The sequence below is a fragment of the Anabrus simplex genome, chromosome 1 (assembly GCF_040414725.1).
Source record: "Anabrus simplex isolate iqAnaSimp1 chromosome 1, ASM4041472v1, whole genome shotgun sequence".
In the NCBI taxonomy this organism is placed as follows: domain Eukaryota; kingdom Metazoa; phylum Arthropoda; class Insecta; order Orthoptera; family Tettigoniidae; genus Anabrus; species Anabrus simplex.
Genome location: NC_090265.1, coordinates 431,241,968 through 431,251,325, shown reverse-complemented (window position 1 = coordinate 431,251,325; position 9,358 = coordinate 431,241,968). Strand labels below are relative to the sequence as shown.

Here is a 9,358-nt window from a genome sequence, read left to right as displayed (position 1 = left end):
ACCCTGGAGGGTAAACGGATTAAGAAGAAAGAAATATATAGTTTTAGTCCATTTGAAACCTCGTAAAATTCAAATATGGCATACTGTGTATTAGCCCATTTGAAAAGTTTCAGCGCAATAATTGAAAAAACATTATTGACACGACAACAAATACCGTATTATAGGATATAAACTTCATAGTTCTGAACCGTATTGATAACTTAATAATAATAATAATAATAATAAATAATAATAATAGTAATTGTAAGTACCTTATTACAAGCAACAGTACCGATATATTTTTCCGATTATGTTAGGAAATTTTCCTTAAAATACAAAGCATATGGAAAGCACATTTCAATACAAGAAAGAAATAAAAGTAAAAAGTTATGCCCCGGGTGAGGATCGAACTCACGACCTTAAGATTATGAGACTTACGCGCTGCCTACTGCGCTACCGAGGCTTATGACGTTCACCGTACAACTATATATCTTTACCTTTCCAAACATAATGCGGGATGATATAACTTTCAAATACTGCAATTGAGGAGCTGAGTGGGATCACGACTTAACGAACGTTAGGCAATATTTCTGATTATTGCACAAATAATACCCTCCGCGTTCTGTTTGTCGAACTAGAAAGTATCAATTCAATATCTCCTGCATAGAATGCGTGGTCTGCATTTTAACATCGCAGTCCGTTAAGCAGTTGTTCCATACAGCGCGCGGGCTCGCTTGAACAGCTTACACTGCTGTAACCGTAACGGGAGGACGTGTATAACATCTAGATTTACATAGAAATAACGGTCCATTCAACTATCTAGTACTCTCTACAAAGGGGCTAACATCCAATGTGACTACACAGTTTTCTTCAGTTCACCTTTATGATATTCTTAGCAGCGATTCCAGCTAACGCCTTATTTTATAACTGCCTCTATTGTCTATTGACAAACTTTGCATACTCACCCGTTATATTATTTACGATAGCACTAACCAGTGGCGGCGGTGAACACGTTCGTTACCCCAGGTGCAAAAATGTATTTTAAAATATTAACAATCGTAGCCCCACTACACTCTCTAGAGTCAACATTACCATTTTATAAGGCTGAATTTTTCATGGAAAGATGTACATCAGAAAGGTCTTTCAAGAATATTTTCAACCACACGTTCGCACATACTTCCAAATTGATATCCACTGCAGTGACGACACCATCATAACTTAATCTATAGCAGATTTTAAACAATGTAGGTACTTACAATTTCAGCCGGTGACACTTCGTGAAAGTACAGTCATGCTTTCACAAAAATACACTGGGACTGTTTCTTTTTAACTTAAAAAGCCTAACCTAAACTGTATGAGCAAAATTTAACTGGTATTTTACCGTCGCCGAAGTTTTATAGTTTCACTCGCTTACTGAGTGTACGTGCATCACGGACAAGCGAGGGAAAATATTCGTCACGTGCTATAACACACGTTATATTCATGAAGAATGGCACAGAACTCACGGAAACTTCACCTATAATCCAAGAGAAACACTAAAAAATTCACTATATACCACCATCACAGACAACCAAATACAAAATTATTTTACTTCACGCTCTGTGTTCATGCTAGGCAACCTAAATATTTTTCTGCGGCTATCGGAAAACATACTCTACACATGCCATCAATGAATTGCTCAAAAAGCTTTATACATGCTGAAATCCAGGAATAAAATATATTCTTCTATATTAAAATTGATTTCATATACTGGCTCTATTTTTGTTAGCAAGGCGATGTGCAAGTGGCTATACTGTTAACATGTTGATATTTTTCTTGTAGCCTCTAATCTGTGGCGCTGAACACTTCGAGTGTCAAGTATTAAAACTAACATACCTTTCTCAAGCTAGCTGGCCTGTCGCCGTAAATTGCTGTTGGGGGAGGCGCCCACAGCCCCGCCCCGCTCCCCGGACAAGAACCAAGCTACTGAAATTTCGCTGGTGTAGTTCTCTTTCGCGCCGACAAGGAAATGCAGCTCGCTGGAGAACCTAAACTGCAGTAGAGCGACCGGATTGTCAAGACAGATGTACTTGTCTTGGCTTAGATGTTTGCAGCTTTTTCAACTTTATAAAAAAAGTTCTAAGGAATAACAAGAAAATGTAAATACAAAGTTATTTACCCCAGCAGCGCTGGGGTAGATGGGGTTCAGTGCACGCCACTGGCATTAACTATGTACTTCCGAACTCACTCAAAAATTATATTCTTGTACAAATTCAATCATCTTTATTCAGTTTGAACACACAAACTTTAACTTTAGGAAAGATCTTTTGTGACTTTCTGGGAATTACACATTCGGGAATATACAAGTTCCACACGTTCTAGAAAGATGAAGATCTAGTTTTAGTTTCAGATGCATGGTTTTAGACTGATGTTGAGATAGTTTTAATCTATTATGTTATCATAGCTTTAATATAGTATTGTCCATATTTTAAATAACTTTGTATACTAGTTTTAGCTTTACAATATTAATTAGGTATCTAGCTTCTTGTTTCACACTTGATATAATATTTAAGTTCAACATTTTAAGATTGACTAAAGGCTGAAGGTGCTCCCTAGAAAGGGCGAAACATGTACCGTAACTCTATAGCTGTATATGAATGTGACCACATAAAGTGGATAGGTGGACCAATAAAATACCTTTGTTATATTCTTGTATAATAACTTTCAATGCAGAAAAAATCTTGTGGATAATAACTTGTAACATACCACTTACAAACAGTAACTCTCATCTTTGTTCCATATTAAACACAGCTATTTCACTAAGTTTACAAAAAGGTTTTTCTCCTGGTTGTAATGACTATAGCATGATAAGTTCAATCACTCACACATCTAAGATGTTCCTCCATATCATAAAATGCAGAATGGAGAGTTACATTGAGCAGAACCTTGGCGACACTCAGCTTGGTTTCAGCAGAGATTTGTCTACACATGATGTCATAGTTACACTATGCTGTATGGGAGAAAGCTTGTGGGGCTGCGGAAGGAATTTTTACATATGCTTCATTGCTTACGAGAAAGCATTTGATAAAGTGCCATGGAACAAACTGTTTCCATTTCTCGTTGAGATAGGTTGCCCACATCGCATGATACAGCTGTTATTTATATAGACATCAAAATGCAGTTATCAGGTTTGTCAATGAACTAACAGCCGCTGTACAGATAATGAAAGAAGTGAGACAAGGCTGTCTGCTCTCACCATTCCTGTTTAATGTCTTTGCTGAGAAAATCATCAATGAATCTCTAACAAAAACCAAGCTTGGGGTGAAAATAAGAGGGAGACTAATGCAGACCATCAAATTTGCCAATGATCAAGCTATAGTTGCAGGTAGTTCAACAACTTTATCCAAACTGATGCTAAAGCTGAATGAAGAAGCTAAGGAATTTGGTATGAAAATGAATATTGAAATGAAATGGCATATGGCTTTTAGTGCCGGGAGTGTCCGAGGACATGTTCGGCTCGCCAGGTGCAGGTCTTTTGATTTGACTCCTTTAGGTGACTTGCGCGTCGTGATGAGGATGAAATGACGATGAAGACGACACATACACCCAGCCCCTGTGCCAGCGAAATTAACCAATGATGGTTAAAATTCCCGACCCTGCCGGGAATCGAACCCGGGACCCCTGTGACCAAAGGCCAGCACGCTAACCATACAGCCATGGAGCCGGACAAAATGAATATTAATAAAACAAAAGTCATAATGTTTAGTTAGGAACCCACGTCCATTGCACGTGATGATCAGTGGCGAGCCTATAAACAACAGGTAGCACAGTTCAAACACCTTGGTCAGATCATAACAGAAAACCTTCAGTGTCACCCTGAAATAAGAACATGAATAGCAATAGCAAAGCAAGCCTTCAGAGATGGAGTCCCTTCAGTGCCAGTAAACAATGTACATTACCTTATGTAAAAGAATAATAAAATCTTATGTTTGGTCTGTTGCACTGTATTGTGCCGAGAGCTGGACATTAACCAAGAATGATATTAAGAGGCTAGAAGCCTTTGAGATGTGGTGTTGGCGTCGGCTGTAACGGACAAGTTGGGTGGAGAAAATACCAACACTGAGGTATTGAACATTGTCTAAGAAAAGAGGCAGCTGTTGAGTCAGATTTGGAAGAATCAACTTTCTTGGATGAAAGTCAGCACCTTCCTAATAGGTAGGTCACATTGGTAGTTATGATCAGCTCCACGGTTACTATTCAATAGACTAATAGCCCAAAGTGTCATGATGAGCTTTCATTTTACTTTTCTGTATATATAAATAAGTTGTATGTGGTGCTCTGTATTTATTTTCACTTAGTTAAATCAACCTTAGATGAGAATGAAATTAGTTCTGTAAATTTAGTGGGAATACATTTGGATTCTAAGTTAACCTGATATACTCACACACAAAAGTTATGTAAAAGACTGTCTAGAGGGTTATTTTTACTTCAAAGACTGAAAGAGTCAGTTAGTAGTAATCAGATGTGGTATGCATACTATGCTTTCTTCCATTCTTGTTTGTCATACAGTTCCATATTTTAGGGGAATTCGACAGGTGTGCAAGATGTGTTTAAGTGGAAAAAAAGGGCAATAAGATGTATAAAAGGCAAGGCCAATAGGGAGTCATGCAGGCCTATGTTTCAAGAACTTGCAGTTATGACTCTCCCATCACTATACATATTTCATTGCATCTTTAATATCAACGAAAATCTTGATGATCTGATATCTCATAAAAATACACAATCGTATGATACACACAGAAGGAATGATTTAAATTTACCACACATTAGATTGAAAAAGACACAAGACAACTATAGATACAGGGTCTTTATTTTAGCTCGCTCCGCAGCACCACTCAGTGCATGGCACGGCTGGCGCAATGACACTCCGTCGGTAGCCAGTATAATGCACGCTTTTCCTCCCCACTACTCACGGCAATTCACACTTATAGAAATACAATTCTAGTGAAACTATTAGTCTAAAACCTACCTGGTATTACATTTGATGTTCAAAATGTTGTCCTTCAGCTGTCAAACATGCCTGACACCTCGTAAATAGGTTTTCAGACACTCGGCGCATCTCAGCCCATGTGATGTTTGAAATAACTGTGTAATGTTCTCTTGTGTGAGGTTTGTTCACATACACTTTTCCCTTCAGCATCCCCCACAGGTAATAATCACATAGATTTAAATCAGGAGATCTAGGGGGATAATTAACTACATGATCTTCAAAAACTTCCCGTATTACCTCCATACACTGATTAGCAGTGTGTGCCGTTGCATTATCTTGCATGAAGTAACCATTACACCTTTCTTCTTCTGTCAGCTTTTGAAAGAATGGTCTGAGAATGCGGTCTATACATCGATCAGTATTTATTGTTTCACAGAAAAAAATATGCCCTATAATTCTGCAAGCACTTATTGCGCACCAAACTCCTATCTCTACATCATAAAGTGGATGGACATGCAGCTGGTGGAGATTTTCTGCACACCAGTAGTGACTGTTTTGACTATTTACATAGCCACTTAAGTGTATCCAAGCTTCATCACTATAAAATAAAAGTTCTGGTTCAACATATCCATCCTGAACTGACTGAAGCAACCAGTTATAATACCGAACCCTAGCGAAACTGTCAGGTCCTCTTAAATATTAGGCAGGGGTGGGTTTGTACGGTTTTGCTTTCAACAGTTTTGTTGCTTTGTGGGCAGAAGATAATGATACATTAGCTTGTACGGCGAGACGCGACAAGGATTTTGTTGGAGTTCTTTCCAAGAGAGCTCCTATTTCATCCAGCTTTTCCTCTGAAAAAAACGGTTTGTCTCCTGTGTGATTTCTTGTTAAGAATGGACCCGGTGGTGCGGAACTTTTTACGAATTTACGTACCGTACTCCTTGGGGAGGGAGGATGCCAGGAAATTTGTGAATGAATTAAAAGCGGCACTCTGTATAAGAAGAATGCTTCGCATGGCACAACATGATGAATACACACTGTTCTACTGTATACGTCACTCGTTAAACACACAATTACTTTAGTATTCCTAGAGAAATTATGTTATTTTAAAGCGAACACATTGAACACGCTACGAATACCACAGATGTTGACCTAAACTATTGCTGAAGCAATGGTTATCGGTACTGTACTGCGTTAGATCATGAATACAATATACAATCAATACTGATCTGCATTTAGGGCAGTCGCCCAGGTGGCTTTCCTAGCCTTTTCCTAGATGATTTCAAAGAAATTGGAAATTTATTGAACATCTCCCTTGGCAAGTTATTCCAGTCCCTAACTCCCCTTCCTATAAATGAATATTTACCCCAGTTTGTCCTCTTGAATTCCAATTTTATCTTCATATTGTGATCTTTCCTACTTTTATAAACGCCATTCAAACTTATTCGTCTACTAATGTCATTCCACGCCATCTCTCTGCTGACAGCTCGGAACATACCACTGATTACATGTAACTAATCTCATTATTAGACCCATATTGAACCATGCTATGATATACTAACAATTTGTTGGTTATTTTGATCCACCTTTTCAATACAAATTACAGTTTGTGTTGCTAAGTTGTAATGTTACAACACTAATTTACCGGGACATGTTTCGCTTTTATTCTTAAGCATCATCAGCCTATACTGTTGCCTCAAGGTTTGTCATTTTTGGGTTGTTGTTACAAATTTCATTACATTGAATGTAAATCTGATTTCAGTGATAACAATATTTAAAACAAGAATAATATACACATTAAAAATTATGACAATACGATTTGAAATGTTGAAATGGATTAACTCTTAATTCTAAAACACATTGACGTCCAAAACACAGTTTTTAGCACTATTATACATAATATACCGTATATTACTCCCATGGGCCCCGTTACACATGGTAGCAGAGTATATATCGCAGCATAAACTCGAATTGTGTAGTCCATTACTACTTTAAATCTCCACTTTGTTACGGCCTTAGTTGCTTAATATTTTTTTTTTTTTTTTTTTGCTAGGGGCTTTACGTCGCGCCGACACAGATAGGTCTTATGGCGACGATGGGATAGGAAAGGCCTAGGAGTTGGAAGGAAGCGGCCGTGGCCTTAATTAAGGTACAGCCCCAGCATTTGCCTGGTGTGAAAATGGGAAACCACGGAAAACCATTTTCAGGGCTGCCGATAGTGGGATTCGAACCTACTATCTCCCGGATGCAAGCTCACAGCCGCGCGCCTCTACGCGCACGGCCAACTCGCCCGGTTTAATTTTTTTTTTTTTTTTTTTTTTTTTCTTGGGTGGTTTAGTATTTCACCTCGCTAGACTTTGCCTTTCTTTTTCTCCTCTTTTTCAACATGGCTTACTTCTCCGACAATTTTTCTCCCTACGCTTCCGATACTTCTGATATTTCGTTTGATCCTCATTTCAATTTTTCTGATCCCAATCCTTTTACTAATCTGTCTTATAACCCTTTTGTTACTTCTACATCTTGTGCTTTTACTACGACAGTTTCTTCCAGTGCAGGCTCTGAATCTCTACCACCCCCACTTCCACCTAACACCCCTCTCTATCCTGATCTTTCTCTTTTTACTGCAGTCGAAACCTCCACTTAACCAGGCACCTCTGCCTTCTGTCAACAAAACTCAATCAGCACAGCACTACACTCCTGATTTGCGCACTCCACCACCATCTCCTTCTCAGCAATATTTTTATGAATCTCCATATCATCACAACCCCTCTTCACATCAACCACTTAATTTCCATATTCTCACTAAATGTCTTGACCAGGTACCCGTCATTCAGTCTACTGATCCTGATACTTTGACACAATGGCTTTTTTCAGTTCGCAAATTTCTACAAACTGACTTAGCTCCGTTTTCCCAATTGCTTTCATTGCTTTACCCAAAAACATCTGGTCATCTTAGTAACTTTTGGCTTCAATATATGAAGTCCTCTCACGATTGGGCTCATTTTCGTTCAGTTTTACACACTTATTTTTTGCCTTATGAGATCCGACAACAACTCGGTAACAAGTATATCAGACGTCATCAACGTCCCGATGAATCGGCTTATGATTATCTTGACTCCATCATCGGCTATTCTGATGTGTTAGCTATTGCTCAACATCCCCAGGAAATCATTTCTCTTATTCGATTTTATGCCTCTCCAGCCTTCCGTCAAATCATTAATCCCTTTTCGCCACCCACTACTGTTCCTCAGCTTTACAGTATTGCTCAACTAGATGTTCTAAATACCCATAGTAACTTTTCTTATTATTCTTCCACTCCACTTCCCCAGTTCAACATTTCAACAATTCGCACGCCTTCTACCACTCGTCTACCTTCTCAGGGTAATATCTCTCGTTTCCGTTGTTATCGGTGTCAGGCTATAGGGCACTTAGCGCGTGAATGTACCAATTTTACCTTGGGAAACTTCACTTCCCGTCGTGAGTAGGCAGCTCACGACCTCATGGGCAAAATCTGCCTCATGTTTCTTCAGCATTCTCTTCTGGTACTCAATCACAGTCCTATACTCTTGTACAGTTACATAACACTCCCTCCTTAGCCTTATTAGATTCTGGTTCTGCGATTTCCCTAATCAGTTTCTCTTTTTTCCAGCAACTTTTACAAACACATCCGCATCTTCAATTATGCCCTTCTACCCTCAAATGTCTCTCCATATCTCAACACTCTCTTGAAATCGTGGGTCAACTAAAACTCTGTGTTAAAATTTCCAAATTTTCTTGGCCATTTGAATTTCAAGTGGTTAGCAATTGCTCACTCCCTGTCATACTCGGTTATGATTTTTTTGCTCATACTGGCCTTATTTATAATACTGCTATGGCTTCTATCTCATTTTTTTTCAATCCACACGTTCAAATTCCTTTGGTGGACCCCCTCGATTTCCCTATGAACCACGTCTTCAGTCATCAGCATATTTATGCCACTGCTCCCCAACTAGATGCAATTGATGCCTTAAAATCTCAATTCGCTGATGTTATCACTGATAAACTAGGCTCTGTGGTTACTTATCAGGCTCACATTGATTTAATTGATCAAACTCCTGTTCGTTCACCTCCTTACCATCTCAGCCCTCCTCGGATGGCAAAAATGGATGACATTATTCACAAAATGCTTCAGGATGGTACCATTGTTCCGTCTTCTTCCAATTACGCATCCCCGGCATTTCTTGTCGACAAGCCTGATGGTTCTTCGCGCCTGGTAGTTGATTACCGTAAATTAAACTCCAAAATCCTCTATGATTCCTATCCTATTCCTAAAATGCAAAACGCTTTCCACTTTTTTTCTAAAGCTAAATATTTTTCTCTTTTAGATCTCAATTCTGCTTACTACCAAATCCCCTTGGACTCTCGGAGCAG

The 9,358-nt window shown here is 38.8% G+C and overlaps 1 non-coding gene across 1 annotated transcript; it reads right to left on the bottom strand.

The window, feature by feature from the left end:
• Positions 1 to 369: 369 nt before the first annotated feature.
• On the bottom strand, positions 370 to 442 carry TRNAM-CAU (transfer RNA methionine (anticodon CAU)). The gene has a single exon. It is a non-coding gene; the product is annotated as a tRNA-Met (tRNA).
• Positions 443 to 9,358: the final 8,916 nt, after the last annotated feature.